We start from the raw sequence: 20,622 nt of genomic DNA on the forward strand, positions 1-20,622 counted from the left end.
CAAGGAAAAGGATTGCAATACCTTCAAGTTAAATTCAAGCAATACAAACAAAACAGAATGCTGTACTCCAGGCTTGTAACCAGAACAGATCATCAAACTATCTTACCGTAAGAAATCCTTAGGAAGCACTGCTTGCCTGTTACAAGCCGTCAAGATTTGGAACTCACTACATATCCAGGAACATTTACACTTCAGAAGACAGTTGAAAACATGATTGCTTCCAACTACATCATTACACAACCCTGTATTTGAAGCCACAAGGAGAATTACGCCTCCAAGTGCAATCCACAGTTTACAACCCACAGATATGGAACAACCGAATCTATATCCAGGTAAGCCATGAGGGGCTGACCAATATTAGCCTGGCTATTATATGGTAATGTCATTTCATATATAAGCCATACTAATGCTAATACCATAAAGCTTAGCAGGCGGCAGACAGCTATAGCCTAATCATCTTCACTTATTTAAAACATAATTGCTATCTGTCTTGTACATCACGGAGTACTGTAGCAGTCAATTCACAATCCATCACCAACTGAACAGGCATAGACTAATTGAAGTAATCTGTCACAAACTGCTGGCCAGCAGGAGACTCGAATCTAGTCCACGACTGCAGGTTTCCCAACTCTGACTGCTTCTTTTCATCTAACAATGACATTCAGGCAAGGGATGATGGTGACAAGGCCCATCCCAGAAAATATCCTTCACCGATTCTCTATCCAACCATGCCTGCTATGGAACAAACACCTTAAACAAAATATCATGTTGGACAACCCAGTGCAGAATAAGCTAAGTAGACTATGACCATAAGAAAGACATAGAGGGACCTGCAAAGCTGCTCAAAACTGCCATCTTACTGAAAACCATAAACTGTGCATCTGTCACTCACAGTTCTTCATCCACCACTCTGTCAAATGCTGCACCCCTTAACACAATAACCTCATCCTAGTGGTTATCTTGCATTACATGGAAAGGCTTCAAACAAAGGATCAGAAAAACAATGGAAACACCTTCCAGCCACTCACCCTACATGGCATAGTTCGCTGCCTATGTAGGCAAGTACTTCAGTGCCACACCTAGGGGTATTAAGCAAGCTATAAATGCTGCAATACAATACAATAAATCAATATGTAATTACTAATCACTAATGTCAGGGTCACCAGTAGCAATAGCTACTCTCTAAAGAGGGTGAAAGTCAGAGTTGCTACTGAAACGGGGATTTCTGTTTTGTTTACAACTTTGGCGACATTTGACGAATATGAATGTAATTTTAAAAAATGTTGGTCTGGCGTACATTCAGAATGTGAAATTATGTGTGGATCTGTTTAGGGGCAAAATAAGGAGGTGATCAAAACAGTCCATTTCACCCTTTAACTTGATAAGAAGTTCTGCTCTCCATTATAGCAAAAATCACTGAATTAAATGAAACCAGACTTGCCATGAAACTCAGAGCCAGATTTATCAATGGCTTGAGTTGCCCTTATGTCAAATGATGCAAGGGCAAAGCAAGTCTTTATGTGAGATGTAAAAGGCCATGTATGGACACCTTGTGTGGCACTGCATGGCATAGTAAATCTGGAGTAACTCAAGGCAGTGCAAGTTACTCTATGACTCAACTCTCCGCTCTATTATCTGACATAGCACTACATGGTACACATCAGTGTATGTGTATGTTTATATGTTCATATAGCGCTCGATTGCTGTGGCGTCTTGGCGCTGCGGTGTGTGAGCAGAAACAACGCACTCTATTATCTGGGAACCTATGTGGAAGTGAACAACCATGTTTTCAGACCGTTCCTGAAAAGCTGCCGATTACGTTGAAGCTTCATGGCCACAGGCATTTTATTCCAGAGCTTTGCCGCACATTGTGATATCGCCCTTCCACCCCATCTTGACCGTTTGGTCTTTGTGATCCTAATAAGACCTAGATTAGCAGATCTAAGAACGCGCAGAGGAATATAAGGTGGGAACAGTCTTCAAATGTCCTCAGCACCACCACCATAGATTGCCTTATGCACAAGGCATAGGGAGTTAAATTCCACACACTGTTTAACAGGAAGCCAGTGTAATGATTTAATTCCTGCTGAAGTTGGCTGTCTTCTGGGTATACCCAGAAGTTGCCTCGCTGCTGCGTTCTGTAAGGATTGCAATTTTCTAATTTGAGCCTTATCGATTCCCAAAAACAGACAACTGCAGTAGTCTAACTTAGACAGGAAGAGTGCAACCATGACCAACTTTTGTAACTCTTGTGAGATGAATGGAAAGATTTTTGTCAGTTTTTTTAGTAGAAAAAATCAGGAGGAGAAGAGACTGTTTACCTGGGCATCAAAGTTCAATTGGTCATCGAAGATGACCCCAAGGTTCTTAACCTTGGTAACCGGGCATGGGCATTCTCAAGCCTCAATTGGCCAACATGACTTGTTCCATAAGGGCTGGCCCGGGCCAACCTCCATCAACTCCATTTTTCTGTGTTCATTTTCAGATAGCATTGGTTCATCTCCACTATAAACTATGACACCCTACTCCACTTTACTCCTCTCCACTCTATGCTATTACTCTCTAGGCTACTCCACATTACACCACTCCACTGTACATAAGTCCACTCTATGGCAGTCCACTCTACATCCCTATATTGTACAATACGGCACTATATAACACGACAGGCCACTCCACTTTATACCACTCCACTCTATGACAGGCAACAGCAATCTGTGCCACTCAACTATACTCTACAACATGCTATTCCAATCAGTACTATTCTGCTCTACTCCACTCCACTATACACCACTCCACCGCCCTAGGAAGGAGTTCCATGAGTGGAGCATGAGTTTTCCCCACATCCACCCATGATGTTTGGTGCATTCCCACACTTAATAAAATTAGTAAATTTGGGAATGCGTCAAAATGGTACGACTTCCCTGGAAAGGGGAAGCGAGGAGAAATATGTTTGTGTCTCCTCATTTTTTCTTATTTCTACTTGTGCTGCATTCTGCAGCACACATAGAAAGTGGAAAACGCCTCAAAGGATTGTTTTTTGCAGGACAGTGCCCCTTTGTAGATATGGCGCATTCTTGCCCTCTGCATTTGATGCAGTGCAGCAAGTTGTTTTGCTGCGTTGAGTTGCACCAAGTATTAGTGAATCAGCCCATCAAATGTTATTCCTTGAGGAAAATATCATGGCACAAATTTTGGGTTGGCTACGAAGAGTTAAATTGTAGACATGCCTGCACAATTAGTTCACAAATGTCCACCAACTCGAATTTGCGGACTGTCCACCGACTAAAACCTTTAAAATTGGAAAAAGAAGCTTTCAAAATAAGAGAACCTGGTTAGATGTTGGAGGGTTTTCCCCTGCTCTCTTTTCGGGTTTGTGTGCTAGAATGGTCTGATTGATTTGCTACAACAGAGAAATTTATAACGAGACTGCCATTATTGGATGCAGGGCACGGCCCTGAAGTCCAGAAAAAAATGTATAGGGCTAAAAAATGGGGCATGGTGGCTACACCCTGACCTTGAGGCACAGGTGGGAAGACCCACAAAGTCACCCACTCAGAGTTTTAAAAAAAAACTGATCTTTTTTTTTATGACTGGTCCATGAACTGAGGTCAGGGTTCGTAAATAGCTTGACAGGTAAAGCTACCTGCATACGACCTTCAGGCATGTTCAGCAGGGGTGGTCCATCCTGGACAAAGGTGGATGGCCTAAGTAAAGTCTTTTTCTTCAAATTTTTATTTTATGAAAATGTAGCAGAGAGAGAAAAGAAAAGTGAAAAAAAAACAATTACACTACATAACATTCATGTAAAGAATATAAAAAAAAGAAAGATTACAAAATATAATCAGGTCAACTGGCTCCAAGCAGATTAGATAATGGATGACACAATGGTAAATAGAACTATTGTAAATCTGTCAAACCGACCTTTATCTATGCTAGAGTAAAGAACACTATGTCTGGGCCTCTACTTTTGTCCATTTAACCACGTGGATTATCCGTAAACTAGGATTGATTTATGTATATTTATCAGGAGACTGAAACTCAAGAAATGGTTTAGCGTAAAAAACATGAAAGTATCAAATCAAGCTGAACAGGAAAGAATGCTTCACCCTGATATTCCTACCAAAATCGATCCTATCTCGATTCTAAGAGTGGGAGATGCAGACACAGTCCTCCTTCTACAGGAACTCTTAGATGAGACAGAATCAGAACAGGGCACTCAAAGTAATACCATAAACATTGTTACAGATTGATCTGCAATCACCAAGTTTAGGCCAAATTCAACCTTTCTTCCGAATCTTCCCCATACCAATGTTGATAGTTTCATGATATTGTAACAAAAGGTCTGATTGAATTCCAGCACCAAAAGAGTCCCAAAAATAACCCATCCCTCAACCTCACAATCAAACAAAGGCAGGTGATTAAATCGTTGGCTGAGGATACAACCATTATGATATGCCCTGCAGACAAGGGTGGTCACATCGTTCTGTGGGACAGGAATCTGTACATCAAAGAAGCCTTGAGACAGTTGGAAGATAGTAGATGTAATGATAAAATCAGTAAGGAACTGTACAATGGGAGTATTGTGTGTATATGGGAAAAAATGAAGGGATGGAAAATAATGGTATCCTTGAATGGGAGGAATTTTGCAAACTGAAAAGAGACTATCCCAGACTTCCAAGCTTTAATGTCCTTCTGAAAATCCATAAGGACATCACCAATCCCCCAGGAAGACCCATTCTTTCCTCCATAGGAAGCGTTTCAGAGAACATTTCTAAATATGTGGACCATTTTCTCAATGAATATGTCATTGCTCTTCCAACCTACAGAAGGGACACCAAAGATTCTCTAAGGAAGTTTGAAGATATAGGGTGGGGGAGTATTATCTTCTCATCACAATGTATGTAGATTCAAAAAATACCATCACTGACCATTCTCTTGGCCTTCTATCATGCCAACATTTCTTAAGAAACAGGCAGATCTGTTATCTGGAACACACTAACATGTTGTTGGAGATGATAGATTACTTCTTATGCAACAACATCTCATTTAATGGGACTGTCTACAAACAAATCTTGGGGACAGCCATGTGTACTTGTTTGCCCTCAGTTTTGCTAATCTCTTTCTGGGGGCATGAGAGGAATAAATTCTAAAGGACATGGCATCCCCTCCCACAGGTGTGGAGATAATTAGGTGGCTACAGTACGTATATGATTTGTTTGTTGTATGGAAGGCCAGTGAAGCCAGTGCTGAGATGTTCATCAACAAACTGAATACAAATGAACACAATCACAAACTGATTTACAGCATGAGCAGAAAATCTATCGAATTTCTGGATGTCCAAACTGAAATCCTGCACAATGGATTTGCACTAAATTACATCGTAGGACCACAGCAGCAAATTGTCTCCTCCATGCTCTTAGCAGTCACCCAGATGCCCTAAAATGGCGTGTTTCTTATCTGGAACTCCTGAGAGCAAGGAGAAACTGCAGTACAAATGAATCATATGTGAATGAAGAGGCCAATATGATCAGCAGCTTCAAAGAATGGGTCTACCTTAGATGGGTCCTTGAGAGAGCAGTACTGAAAGCCGACAAAGTCAGTAGAGAACAAACACTAGAGAAAAAGGGGAACACAACAGAGTAGGATTCAGAAAAGGGGTCCCTGAGGGTGATCCTTACATATACCACCGAATTGGAGGGGGTCTTTAGGATCCTAACAAAGAACTGAAACATTTTGACAAGTGATCTTATTATTAGATCCACTTTAATGACACGCCCAGGGTCACGTACAGTAAAGGACGTAACCTGAAGGATATTTTAGTACAAGGAGATATCCCACTTAGACAGCCCTTAACACAACACAACCTTCAAGGATTTTTTTCTTGCGGGCATTGCAAGGCGTGTCGAAATAGTTACATGTAGAAGACATTTAAGACACCCAGAAACATGACAATCAGTCAATTTCTGACATGCATCTCTACATTTGTAATTTATGTCCTAGAGTGCCCCTGTAAGATATGTGAGGAGCAAAACATTCATGTCAAAAAAGAGGATACTCAAGCATATGAGAGCTATCAACAATAGAGACGCACATTACCCGATAGTACAACATTTTGAAGAGTACCACTTATCCAACTGTTCCCTTTTGAGCTACTTGGCGATAGAGCAAATAGAACAAAATCCCAGGGGGAGCAATAGGGTCTTCCAACTGAGAAAGAGGGAAACTAGATACATTCTAGACTTCCAAACTAAAATCCCGGGGACACACAACTTGGACGAGGAGTTGGAAATACACCTGCATGAAGACTAAGGGAACAGATCACCTCCTGTGTTTATCTTGCTCTCAGAAATACAGAGATTGTGATTAATGAAATGTATATTATTTTGATCCGTTTGTTTACAAGGCTAGTATGTTTCTATTTAGTGAAATTCACATTGATGTTTTTAATTGGAGATTTGTCTAATTTTCTGTGTTTTTTATTACAGGAGGAAAGGAAGGGTTCAATTCCATAATTCCATTATTCCAACTCTAAACCAACTAAACTCAGGGAAAGTGCTCGGTAATAAACTAAAAAAATTACTATTCAAACTGCAAAGCAAATAAACTAAGGGAAAGTGCTAAATATTGTAAAATGTTTAAAACAAATGAAAAAATTCCAAAACTATTAAAAAAAATGTTTAAATAAACATATATATATATAAAAATGCTTTAATTTATAAATGTAACACAAACATTTCCAAAACAATGCTTAAAAACAATTTTAAAAAGCCCCCCAAAAAGTACATTTTATACAATGTATGTATAATAAATTACAAAATGTCAAAAATTATCATAATCAAAAATAAAATTTGAGGTTTTCTCTTCTTATACAAATTTAATAAATTTACATTTTTAAGTCTAAATTTCCCTTGATTTAAAAAATAGCCTCTTTTTTCCAAATTGCATTAATTTTTTTTATATTTTAAACATTTGTAAAACAAATACAATAACAAATAATATATGCATATATATATATATATATATATATATATATATATATATAAAACATATAATTTTACTGATATTTTTATTTAAATAATGTAAAAAATTTAAACTAGGACGAGGAGTTGGAAATACACCTGCATGAAGACTAAGGGAACAGATCACCTCCTGTGTTTATCTTGCTCTCAGAAATACAGAGATTGTGATTAGAACTAGAGAACAAACACTAGAGAAAAAGGGGAACACAACAGAGCAGGATTCAGAAAAGGGGTCCCTGAGGGTGATCCTTACATATACCACCGAATTGGAGGGGGTCTTTAGGATCCTAACAAAGAACTGAAACATTTTGACAAGTGATCTTATTATTGGATCCACTTTAATGACACGCCCAGGGTCACGTACAGTAAAGGACGTAACCTGAAGGATATTTTAGTACAAGGAGATATCCCACTTAGACAGCCCTTAACACAACACAACCTTCAAGGATTTTTTTCTTGCGGGCATTGCAAGGCGTGTCGAAATAGTTACATGTAGAAGACATTTAAGACACCCAGAAACATGACAATCAGTCAATTTCTGACATGCATCTCTACATTTGTAATTTATGTCCTAGAGTGCCCCTGTAAGATATGTGAGGAGCAAAACATTAATGTCAAAAAAGAGGATACTCAAGCATATGAGAGCTATCAACAATAGAGACGCACATTACCCGATAGTACAACATTTTGAAGAGTACCACTTATCCAACTGTTCCCTTTTGAGCTATTTGGCGATAGAGCAAATAGAACAAAATCCCAGGGGGAGCGATAGGGTCCTCCAACTTAGAAAGAGGGAAACTAGATACATTCTAGACTTCCAAACTAAAATCCCGGGGACACACAACTTGGACGAGGAGTTGGAAATACACCTGCATGAAGACTAAGGGAACAGATCACCTCCTGTGTTTATCTTGCTCTCAGAAATACAGAGATTGTGATTAATGAAATGTATATTATTTTGATCCGTTTGTTTACAAGGCTAGTATGTTTCTATTTAGTGAAATTCACATTGATGTTTTTAATTGGAGATTTGTCTAATATTCTGTGTTTTTTATTACAGGAGGAAAGGAAGGGTTCAATTCCATAATTCCATTATTCCAACTCTAAACCAACTAAACTCAGGGAAAGTGCTCGGTAATAAACTAAAAAAATTACTATTCAAACTGCAAAGCAAATAAACTAAGGGAAAGTGCTAAATATTGTAAAATGTTTAAAACAAATGAAAAAATTCCAAAACTATTAAAAAAATGTTTTAATAAACATATATATATAAAAAATGCTTTAATTTATAAATGTAACACAAACATTTCCAAAACAATGCTTAAAACAATTTTAAAAAGCCCCCAAAAAAGTACATTTTATACAATGTATGTATAATAAATTACAAAATGTCAAAAATTATCATAATCAAAAATAAAATTTGAGGTTTTCTCTTCTTATAAAAATTTAATAAATTTACATTTTTAAGTCTAAATTTCCCTTGATTTAAAAAAATAGCCTCTTTTTTCCAAATTGCATTACATTTTTTTATATTTTAAACATTTGTAAAACAAATAGAATAACAAATAATATATGCATATATATATATATATATAAAACATAATTTTACTGACATTTTTATTTAAATAATGTAAAAAATGTAAACTAAGACGAGGAGTTGGAAATACACCTGCATGAAGACTAAGGGAACAGATTACCTCCTGTGTTTATCTTGCTCTCAGAAATACAGAGATTGTGATTAATGAAATGTATATTATTTTGATCCGTTTGTATACAAGGCTAGTATGTTTCTATTTAGTGAAATTCACATTGATGTTTTTAATTGGAGATTTGTCTAATTTGTCTGTGTTTTTTATTACACGAGGAAATGAAGGGTTCAATTCCAGGCTGGAGGTGTAAATGGAGGCCCCTACCTCTTTCTTCAATATCACGTCTCCATGGTGAAGAGCACAGCACAGATAAGAATATTTTGTTCATATTTGAACTTAATTTTGGCTGTTTATTAGACATGAGTCCTATAGATGTAGAGGGTTCTATATCACATTTGTGTAATCTCAAATTGGTAAACACAGACCTCACGTAGTCATTAAGAAGAATGAAACAAGTACAAATTAATCATTTATTTTCTTCTACTTTTACCAACTAAACTCAGGGAAAGTCCTGGGCAATAAACCATAAAAAATGACTATGCCAACTCCAAACCAACTGAAACTCAGGGAAAGTGCTGGATAATAAAGCATAAAAAATTACGATTCCAACACCAAACCACCTAAACTCAGTGAAAGTGTTGGATAATAAACCATAAAAAATTATTATTGCAACTCTAAACCTATTAAACTCAGGGAAAGTGCTGGTTAAAAAAACAGATAAAATTATTATTCCAACTCTAAACCAACTAAACTCAGGGAAAGTGCTCGGTAATAAACTAAAAAAATTACTATTCACACTGCAAAGCAAATAAACTAAGGGAAAGTGCTAAATATTGTAAAATGTTTAAAACAAATGAAAGAATTCCAAAACTATTTAAAAAAAATGTTTTAATAAACATATATATATATATACATATAAAAATGCTTTAATTTATAAATGTAACACAAACATTTCCAAAACAATGCTTAAAAACAATTTTAAAAAGCCACCAAAAAAGTAAATTTTATACAATGTATGTATAATAAATTACAAATTACAAAATGTCAAAAATTATCATAATCAAAAATAAAATTTGAGGTTTTCTCTTCTTATAAAAATTTAATAAATTTACATTTTTAAGTCTAAATTTCCCTTGATTTAAAAAAATAGCCACGTTTTTCCAAATTGCATTAATTTTTTTTATATTTTAAACATTTGTAAAACAAATACAATAACAAATAATATATGCATATATATATAAAACATATAATTTTACTGACATTTGTATTTAAATAATGTAAAAAATGTAAACATATTTTTTATTACGAAATATTTACACCTCAAAAAAAACATTCATTCTTTTACATTTAAAATTTTAAATATTCAATGTAAGATTTTTTTTAACATTTTCATTAAAACCCTCTTTTTCCCCAGCTCGGTGCCTTGAACTCGCACCCATGACTGCTTCTCCATTGGCAACCGCTTCGCAGCCTGTTACCCTGTGGTTTTTCACCGCTTGGTGGGGAAACAGAAAATAAAAGATGAGGAGGGAGAAAAAAAGCAAAGAACTAAGAGCAAAGACAATAACTAGGAGGCCAGAGAGAATATATCAACTCTGTGATCTCTTTATCGTGGGGCCAACACTGCTAGCGAATGGTCTTCAAAGTTCTTTAAGCAGGACAGTGTGAGTCAAATGACCAGGACACGTAGGGAGGCTTCAACATTTGAGAGGAGGCATCGCAGACTTTTGAAATAGTCTGGTTGAGGAGGCTACGTCAGTGGCATTTTTACAGCATTTTTCTTCAGACTCTTTAACGACTAGAGCACCTTTTGGGCAATGCGCCTAGTTTAAAAAGTATTGTTACCATAGACAAGGAGTGGTTCAATCCTGCAATCAGCTTAAACACATGGGTACAGTACCCTAAATGCCAAAGGTCCACCCCACTAAGCATTAAACACTCACTGGGCTGTGTTCGGGAAGGCCACTTTAGGGTGAAATACTAGTGTCCCCAGAGACTGGTAGGGGCTCAGGGAATCATAGAGTTGGCCCACATAGCTGTGGTTGCAGTTTGTGGCTTCTTAAAGTCCGTGCTGCAGACAGTCACTGCATTGGCGTAGAAAAAGCCTACGACAGTGCAGCACAGTCAGTGAATTATCTTTCAGTAACAAGTATCCAATATTTGAAAATTAGCCCCCAGCCCGTCTCCCCTCTGCATACATTAAGGAGACAATCTCCTCATGACGTAATATGTAATGTGAGCAATCCAATGAAATCAACGAAATCCTCTAGGACTCATGCTGAAGCAACTACAGAAGGCTACAAAAATGAAGATAAGGAAAACAAGTGGAATTTGTTCACTGTCAAAGGAGGTAAAACAGAAAATTGGAGTTCAAACATGAAGGTGGGCTTATCTATCCCATCACAATCTGGAACCAGAAGCCTCCATTCTCCCTCAACAACAGACACAAAAAATAGACCGGATGATGGTCACCATGGAGCTCTCCAGTGATTCGAACCTTGCCTTACCAGCTTGCCACATGGATGCAACAGTGTCTCTTCAGGAAATAAATCTCTTCCTGGGGGAGATATCAATATCACCACAAAGCTCACCACAAGCGACAAAGGTGCAGCAAACACAGAAGATCTCGGCACCTATTTTAAATTACCCCTTGTTTCCCCATATGTCAGAAAAATCTTCTGTCATAAAAGAAATATGGGAAGAAGCTCCAGATGTAGTCCCAATATCTCTTAGGGCATGAGGATGGTCCCATAGCCTGTTATGGCATCTGCAAGAGAAATGTTTCTCTCACAGTCAACCAATCAGTCATTAGTCTGGAAATTCAACCTCAAGTTTACAGACCCAAAATGAACAACAAGGAAAAAGAATCCATTGTAAAATGGTGGGCCGTTATTTTTTAAATATCACAAAAGTGCAAATGTTTGTGCTTCTGTTGGGACTGAAAAGTGCTCTCCATGGTAATAGACATGTAGCCCTGCCCTGGGTGTCTACACTACTGCTGTCTGGATCCCTAATGCTGATTTTTGTTGTCATAGGCAAACACGGAGATGCACCATGACATAGGCCTGTCTCATGGTTTGAGGTCTTGTTGGAATGGGAAGGGTGCTGAAACCGCTACCCTCATAGCTGTGGAAGCTAATCTGTAGGAGTGAACAGGTCCTTTTTAACCTTTGTTACTGGAGTGAGGCCTACAGGCTCACTCACCTTTTAGAGGTTCTGCTGTTGTGTGCTTAACTCACCTTTGGCCTACATCGGTTAGATCTAGAGTGCTGCACAGCTTAGGAGTGGTGACTATGCCCTGGATGTATGTGTTCCTGGGAATGGTACAGTACATAGATAGAACAGCGCTGTGCAATGCGTGCATATTGAGTGTGTGTCCTAGGTGTAGGTGTACCAGAAAGGAATACATTACAGGAGAGAAGTAGTGTTGTGCAGTGTGTGCCTAATGAAAGCATGAGCTGGGTGTATGTGTGCTTGTGAGATGTACAATACATGAAGGGTTGAAGTGTTGTGCAGCGAGCATAGTGAGTGTGTGTGCTGGCAGTCTGCATGTTTGCAAATAGCACACCGGGGCACATTACAGAAAGGATACAGTACTGGGCAGTGCACACATACTGATTATGCATGCTCAATGTAAGAGTTCCTGAGGCGGCACAATACATGGAGGCGAAAGTCCTAGACAGTATGTGTGCTGTGTATGAACACTGAGGGCAAGTGTGCCTGCAATGGGAGTGGAGAAGTCCCCAAAGAGAGATTTGTGTATTACTGCATGACTGTGAGCTGGGTGGGACAGACTGGAGGAAGGGAGAGAGTAACTCCCCATCTACACTTCAAAAGTTTGTTCTTTGATTTAGCAATAGATCAAAAGAAAAGAGCCTGGACACATCTCAGTAAGGCTGATGAGGGAATCATACCAAGTAGGCTGGGAACCCGGGATTACCTTTTTGATGCACATATCACTGTGACTGACATCCAGGTGTGAACTCTAGTACTTCCCATTACCTGAGTTTTGGATCAATCAGCTTGGAAGTCTCGCTTGCTGTGACAGACAGCGTATCAAGAGGAAGAAGAGAGAGAAAAGTTTTCACTTCATAAGAAAGCAGCACCCTGACATACAACTTCAAAGACTAAATCCCATTTGATGTCTGGACAAGGGATTTGAAAAGGGGAGGTTGAGATCCCAAATGTGTCACCTGCCAAGCAGCCAGACAGGCTGTGTGAGGAGGGCAAACTCTGCAAGACTAGTGCTTGTGACCAGGACTGGGGGCCAAGGCCTGCTAGTCTCTCTTCTGGGTTAGAGGAGATCACCCAGGGGAACCAAGACCACCTCCTCTGGAGCCTGGAACACCACTGCCTGCCTGTTTTTTAAGACCTGTGGGCCCTGTGAGGAAGAGGAGAGCAGTGGAGGAAGTGAGGTCAAGTGGTATGTCCTGTCAAGTGGATTTCTGGTGCAAGGTGTGAGGAGATGGCAGCTTGACAAATCAGGTTGCTGCCCGTGTGCAGATTCCAATCAGCGACCCCTGTATGCCAGGAGGGGGTTTCATGAAGATACCCTTGAGATGAGTGCCATGTGGAACTAGTAAAGCAGTGTAGCATCTGTGGTGTTTATTCCGCATGCCAGGAGGGGCTACCATGATATGGACTTACTTGTGGTGAGGGCCGGAGGAGTTACGGCAGCACCATATGCCGGAGGTGCTGCAAATATTTAAGTAGTTGCGAGGATAAGGCTAACGCCTGATAAATCTAAGTCATGCCCCATGGGTCAACATGAAGCAATGAGGAATAAGGAGGAACTACCCGCTGGAAACTGTGGACGATGCAATGTGTGCATCGCTTCATCACCGGGACTCAAACCATGAGCACAGGAATCCAATCCCCCTGAGTGGGGAGTGTAAGACTTACTGTGCAGGACTATCACATCCAATGTGCAGCTGACTCCCCTCGCATGACTGGAGCAGTGTGACTGCCTGCGTGGAGGTGCTCGCTAGGACATTGCATTCCTCCTCTCTTCTGGAGTGGGAAAGACTGGTTACAGGTCTATTGGGCCCAGGAGGAACTTGCTGCTAAGGGTCCTGCAGCGCCAATAAACTTTTGGCTATTTTACAGCGTCCTAGTGGACTCCTGTGTTAAGGCCTGCTAGTGAGTATTTCCTGGATGCGCCCACCATTGCATGGGGAATAACTCCTACCACGTTACAAAGAGTGATTGGGAGAGGGATTTGCTAGAAAAAATCTAAAGCTCCAACCTTAAAGCGAAATGTGTTATTGTTTATATATGTCATCATATTGCTTTGAATTCATAGAGCTACAAATGAAATACTTCTTTTTACTATAAAAATAGGAATTTGATTGGACACTGATTTTAATGACATTGCTATGCGTTCTTTGAGTTATGAGTCATGTTCACTGACCTCTATTCACACTTACCACCCAAGAGAACCTTAGACTGCTCGACAAGAGCTATCACTGAGAGTGAAAAGTGAAGTGCAGAAGGACCAGTTGCTCAGGATGCACAGTAGGTTGGGAACTGGTACATCAGGGCTAAAGACCTCAACCCCCATGGTTGGACCCAGTAATCCCTGTCCCCCGTGACACCATGAAGAGACCTTAACATTAACATAACCAGCATGTTGTGATTAAAAGCAAGATGTGAACGAATTCTCACTTCATTTGGCTTTGGATCTCACAGTACTTAAACCCTGCCCTGACCACACCCAAACTGCTTGAGCATTTTGGAGCAAGTTGTGGTATTCCTTGAGCTCTCCAAAGACTTACCTGAAAATCCTGAGATTGTTGCAATGTCCTGTCAAATCCAGATGCTCAAACTAGTCCTGGCTGATCTGTGGAATAAGAGAACTTGAAAACAAAGAGATTTGATAAAGTTGATGAAAAGGACTTGAAAAGCACATGCACATGCGATTAGTATCTAAAAAGACATTTTGATAGTTCACAATTGTGCATTTTGAGCGAAGCATAAATTGCAGTAAAGGATCAAAAGTGAATTTAAAGGAAAATCAAGTAATATAATCAAGAAACAAAATCATTGCAAAAACACTAAAAACCTAAACAACTAGAAGCAATAGTCTAAAGGTTTAAGATAGAAAAAACCTAGAGTTATTTACAACACAAAGACTAATTGGTACAGAACTGACATTAATGTGGAAGTTTCCAGAGGCATGGGGATAATGCTCTTGAGCGAAAAAGTAATTTTAAGCGGTGTTGACTTGAACTTGTGCAAGTTTCCTTCTAGGTAATACTAGAAAACACCCAAGACTGTAAAGAGTTCTTTTGGCAATAATATATGAATTAAAAGTTGCAAATGTGGCAATTGGTTAATTGTTTGTTTGCATATCGTTTAATAGGAGCCCAACCCAAAAACTGAGAGAGGGCTTGATTCAAACGCAAACTAGCCTCGGTGAAAATTGATGAGGAAGTCATCCCTGATTAATAGATTAGACCAATTCTTCAGAGATCTAGCTAAAGGTCTCCATTATCTCCCACCTACCTTCCTACACCCACAATCAGACAACAATTCCCCTTACCCCACTGGTTTGGAATCAGTCTTGCTAATGTAAAGGTATGAATGGAAAAGACACCATGTGTAGGATGATGAAGGCATTATCACGCCTGCAGCTCAGGAAAAGGTTCAGGAATTTTATTTACCAGCTTAGTTTTCAAGTACTGTGATCCTGAAGTTGGATCCGAGAAATGCAGTGTGAAGCAGTGCTCACTGACCATTCACAGGCTATCATACCAGATATCTGTAACTTTTGAACCCTTCTAAGCTGACCTTAAGCATGAAGCAATTATGTAATTTGATTGTCTCATACACTACTGAATTTATTCACACCATGGCAAGTTAAGGCGCTTACATCAGATTCAGTTTTGTGGGGGGTGGGGCACGCTAGTAAACTCAACTATAAAACAAAAATGCCCCATGTCCATGGTCTCAAACTTGGGACTTCAGATCTTGCACACAAAGGGTGAGAGCATGACCTTCTCTATAGTCAAAGAGTATTCTGATTGACTCTATTGACTATTTCCCAAGTTAAGGAGCCTTCTGAGCTTTTCATTGGCATTCTTAACTTTTCATTGATGGAGTGTTTCAATAACCTTCAATCAAATCAAAAAGCTCATGTCCAATAGCAACAGGAGGCGTTCCACCATTTTGCAAAGAACAGGAGGCTTGAGCAGTTGACATAAGGATTTGGTGCCAATTTCTCGCAATGCACTGCTGACCATGTCATGAGTGATGTAATATGTGGCATCATCAGCAGTGCATTACGGGGGTGAGAGTTATTGTTACCTCAGCTAACTATAACTACTGAATGTTAGCCTAACTATAACATCCCTGAAACCTATGTTTTTTCAGTGAATTTCTAAGTTTTTTTTAAATGGTAATTTCTAACTATGACGTCCCTGAAAACTTCGTTTTTTTCAGTGAATTTCTAAAGTTTTTTAAATGCTAATTCAGAACTATAACATCAATGAAACCTATGGTTTTTTCAATGAATTGTTAAGCTCCTGTAGATCATTTTATTTATGAAAAGATGTTTGTAAACATTTTCTTATTCTTTGTCTGTGTTCTTTTAAGTATTTCTATTATGTTTTAAAATAATTATAATCTGTTTTTAAAAATATGTATAACATAGCTGATGAAAGATTTATAGTGTTACCTATTTGAATTAACATTGGTTTATTGTTTGTAGTTTTGTACAGTGTGATGTCATATAATAGAATTGTCAATTAAAAAATATTTCTTTTTAAACGTACAGCATGTTTTCAAAGGTACCTTTTGCTAAATTAAATGTATGACTGCTTTTAACCCCTTCCGCGCTCAAGACAAGCTCAGCTCGTCATGAGCGACGACGCTCGTACGCTGATGACGAGCTGAGCTCGTCATGTAACGCGGTATTTTTAAAAACGCAGCGTGCAGCGGAGAAACCGCTAGCGCGCATGCGGTTAATAGTATGACAGTTGTTTTGTTGTTTCCTTATGATAACTATCATATATATATATATATTATATATATATATATATATATATATATTCACCGATAAAACCATAGGTTTCACACCAGTTATAGTTAGCTGGAAGTTTTACTCGCATAAAACCATTGAAATTCCCACGTTATAGTTAGTTGGACTCACTATAACTTGCGCGTGCAATGCACTGCTGATGACGTCACATATTACATCACTCATGACATGGTCAGTGACATCACTCATGACATCACTGATGACACCATCCAGTGAATGTGTGTCTTTCTGAAAAATAAATATGTGTTATATATGTATATGTAAAAGTTGATGGAAGAATAAATGTTTAAATAAGTGTTTACATAGATTTTTTTTTTAAATTGATTGGCTAACTGGTTTATTAAGTGTATCTTAGTGAATACATATATTAGAGAGTAATTATTAAATATTTAAATATATGTATTAGTCTTTCACTTTGTGTATAAGTGGCTGCATGGGTTGGTGAGTAGGCACATATGTATGTATATGGGTTATTAGATGTTTTTCTTAGTATCAGTATGAGTGTTTGTATGGTTCAGTGGTATTACTTAGCACATAGATGCATGAATGACTGACTCTCTCTTTGTATGTGTTTTGAAGACAGCATATGTGCAGGACTGTATGAGTGGATGAGTGTGTATATGTGTGTGTTAGTGAGTGAATGACTGTCTTACTAATGTCTTTATCATTAACTACATATGTTTTAATGTAGTATATGTGAATATTGATGTATATAAGTGAGTATATGTGAGAGTGAGGGATTGTAAGAGTTCCTGTTTAAATAAGTATGTGTTTCTATAAGTGATTGTTTAAGAGAGTAAGTATGTGTAAGTTTCCTTAGAAGTAAGGTGGTAGTGTGTGTATAGCTGTATATGCAAATAAATGGATGTTCAATAGTTTATTTGCATGTGTGAGTATGTGTGAGAGTATCTTTTGGATGACTGTCGGTGTGTAACAGGATGTATAGGTGTATCACTACATATGATGAGTGAGTATATGTATGAGTGACTATATAGAACTGTTGTTGAATGAGTGGATGTGTATATAGATGGTGGAATTATTGAATTGGTTTTTGTAACTGGTATGGGTATCTCCATTTTTTTGAAAATTTTACTTTCTATTATTGAATATGTGTTTCAAGGGTTACATTACAGTGAAAGGAGGTCTGTCACTCTGTCACAAGGATGGTGTCATCAGTGATGTCATGAGTGATGTCACTGACCATGTCATGAGTGATGTAATATGTGACGTCATCAGCAGTGCATTGCACGCGCAAGTTATAGTGAGTCCAACTAACTATAACGTGGGAATTTCAATGGTTTTATGCGAGTAAAACTTCCAGCTAACTATAACTGGTGTGAAACCTATGGTTTTTTCAGTGAATTTCATAGGTTTTTTAAATGCTAATTCCTAACTATAACTGGTGTGACACCTATGGTTTTTTCAGTGAATTTCATAGGTTTTTTAAATGCTAATTGCTAACTATAACTGGTGTGAAACCTATGGTTTTTTCAGTGAATTTCACAGGTTTTGTAAATGCTAATTCTTAACTATATATAGGGCCTCAAACCTATGTTTTTTTCAGTGAATTTCATAGGTTTTTTAATAGCTAATTTCTATAGCTATGAAATATAATATTTTTTATAATAAATCCTATATTGTATATTTATGTAATACTATTTTTTTAATGTATATTTTCCCATTTTTTTTAATTTTTTTGCCTTGGTGCGCTCCCGGTGCACATACCAGTGAACGCACCGGTAAGCGCAGTGTTATGGCGCGCCCCGGTGCGCGTACTGGTGAGCGGCCCGTTATCGCCATTGCCGCGAACGAAAACATCATTGTGACGTATCGTGTAGTCGCGTGATGCGTCTTATGACGCACGGCGTAAGCGCACCCAGAAGCGCCCGAGCGCATACGATCGCGCAACGTAAGCGCCGCCGGGCGCACAGCCGGGCGCACACCGGGGCGCTTAGCGTAAGCGCGTCGGGTCATGTGACCTGAAAATAACACTTTTAATTGGTTCTGAACAGTTTTGGTTTCCAAATGATGAACGCCCAGGTCATGTGACCTGAAAATAACACTTTTCATTGGTTCAGAACAGTTTTGTTTTCCAAATGATGAAACCCCCCACCTTTTTTCCTCATTCTCACTTTGTTCTTTGAGTGAGGAAGAGCTGCTTCTATTGATAGAGAAATGGCTACAGTAGCAGCAGCAGCTGGAGCATCAGCACCACCACCACCACCACCACCACAAGGACCACCACAACATCACATTGGTAGTGAACAAGAAGAGGAGGAGGAGGAGGAGGAAGAGGATGAGAGAAGGCAGTTCCTGCCTGAAGACAAGCCACCATATAAACCAAAGGAGCACTTTATATGGGAGTTTTTTAAATTCCCAAGAGGTGCAAAGAAGGTAAACGCTGCAAAGGTGACCTGTCTCGTCTGTGGTGCTGTACTATCCAGGGGGAACCCTGCCAAAAAATATTCATTTGGCAATCACACAATGATTCGCCACATGCAACGATTGCACCCCAATAACTATTCTGCAGCAGAGGTGAGAGAACTGTGCAGAAACCTTTCACAATCGTCTTCCAGACCCTCAACAAGCCAAGAACCTACTCCATCGGGTCCAGAGGCAAGGGAGATGGTCCCAAACATACAAACCAAGTTTGGTAGATACAAAATTGTTTGTATACTTTGTGGAAAAATGATTACTTATGGTGAGCAAAGTATTAATCTCATCAACGTTGCTGGTGACAACCACAAGTGTTCAAAGAAGCCTTAATTTATTCCTGGTTTTTTTTGCTCCAGTTGAGCCGTTTACAATTCCCTGTTTTTTGTTTGTCCCCATAAAAAATACAAAAAAATATAAAATTCTTCATAAAAGCCAAAAAAAGTAAAAAATGTTCAAAAAAACAATAAAAAAATATAAAACAACAAAAAGAATAAAAAAAGCAGTTCTTTTTAGAACTACCTCTAATTTATAAAAAAAAATGCTACATTTTAAAAAAACCTCTGTCATTCTTTTTTCTCCAGGGTACGCGTACCGGTACACTCTCCGGTACGCGGACCGGGGCGCATACCAAAAAAAAAATAAAGGCGTAATCATGAGGGAAGGACACAGAGAGAGTGATGTTAAGAGAAAGAGAGGTAGAGGGAGCAACACAGAGGGACTGTTTATCAGATAGTAAGACAGAGAGAAGGTGTAATAGGGTGTAAGTGAGAAAAGGAAAATGAATCAGGGAGCGAAAGAAGGGAAGAGAGAGGAAGAAGACTAAAGCAGAGGTACTGGGAGAATGTGAGTGGGTGTTGAAAGTAAAAGGAAGGACAGTAAAGGATGGGGAATGACGGAACCGGAGTAAAGGAACAACGGTGAGGGAGGGTGAGAAAAGAGCAGTGAGTGTAAATAAAGAGGGGTGAAAGAGGGTGGGGAAAATTGAATAAGGGTAAGACATAGGGAGTGACAGAGAGAAAGGACAGAGAGAGTAAAGGAAGGAGTGACTGAAAGGGTGTGAGTGAAACAGCATAGAAAGGTAAGTGAGGGAGTGTGGGTGAGTTGTAGGGAGTGAGCATGACGAAAGTGTAGTGACAGAGTGAGGGGACAGAGACAGCGACGGTAAGAGAGACAGAGTGAGGGAACGGAAGTGAGGAACTGTGAGGACAGACGGACTGAGAGAAGGAGTGAGAGGAGTGAAGTAAATGAGTAAGGGAATGAGTGAGAGAGCGAAGGAAGGGAACAGAACATAAGGGAAGTAAAGCAAGGGGGACTAAAAGAAGTTGAATGTTGTAGGAGAGTAAGGGAAAGAGGAGTAAACATGGAGGATAAGAATAAGTGAGGGAAGCAGAGTAAGGAAACAGGAGTGAGGTAGGGTGAGAAAATAATACTGAGGTTAAAGCAAACGGTGATGACAAACTACATTTTCTTAGTCACACTT

The 20,622-nt window shown here is 38.9% G+C and overlaps 1 long non-coding RNA gene across 1 annotated transcript in view; it reads right to left on the reverse strand.

The window, feature by feature from the left end:
* Positions 1 to 20,622, reverse strand: part of LOC144782785 (uncharacterized) — a 248,758-nt gene that overhangs the window by 182,997 nt on the left and 45,139 nt on the right. Inside the window, exon 2 of the long non-coding RNA XR_013601260.1 lies at positions 14,443 to 14,523. This is a non-coding gene — a long non-coding RNA (uncharacterized LOC144782785). The remainder of the gene's footprint in view (positions 1 to 14,442; positions 14,524 to 20,622) is intronic.

Source organism: Lissotriton helveticus, chromosome 9 (genome assembly GCF_964261635.1).
Source record: "Lissotriton helveticus chromosome 9, aLisHel1.1, whole genome shotgun sequence".
Classification (NCBI taxonomy): domain Eukaryota; kingdom Metazoa; phylum Chordata; class Amphibia; order Caudata; family Salamandridae; genus Lissotriton; species Lissotriton helveticus.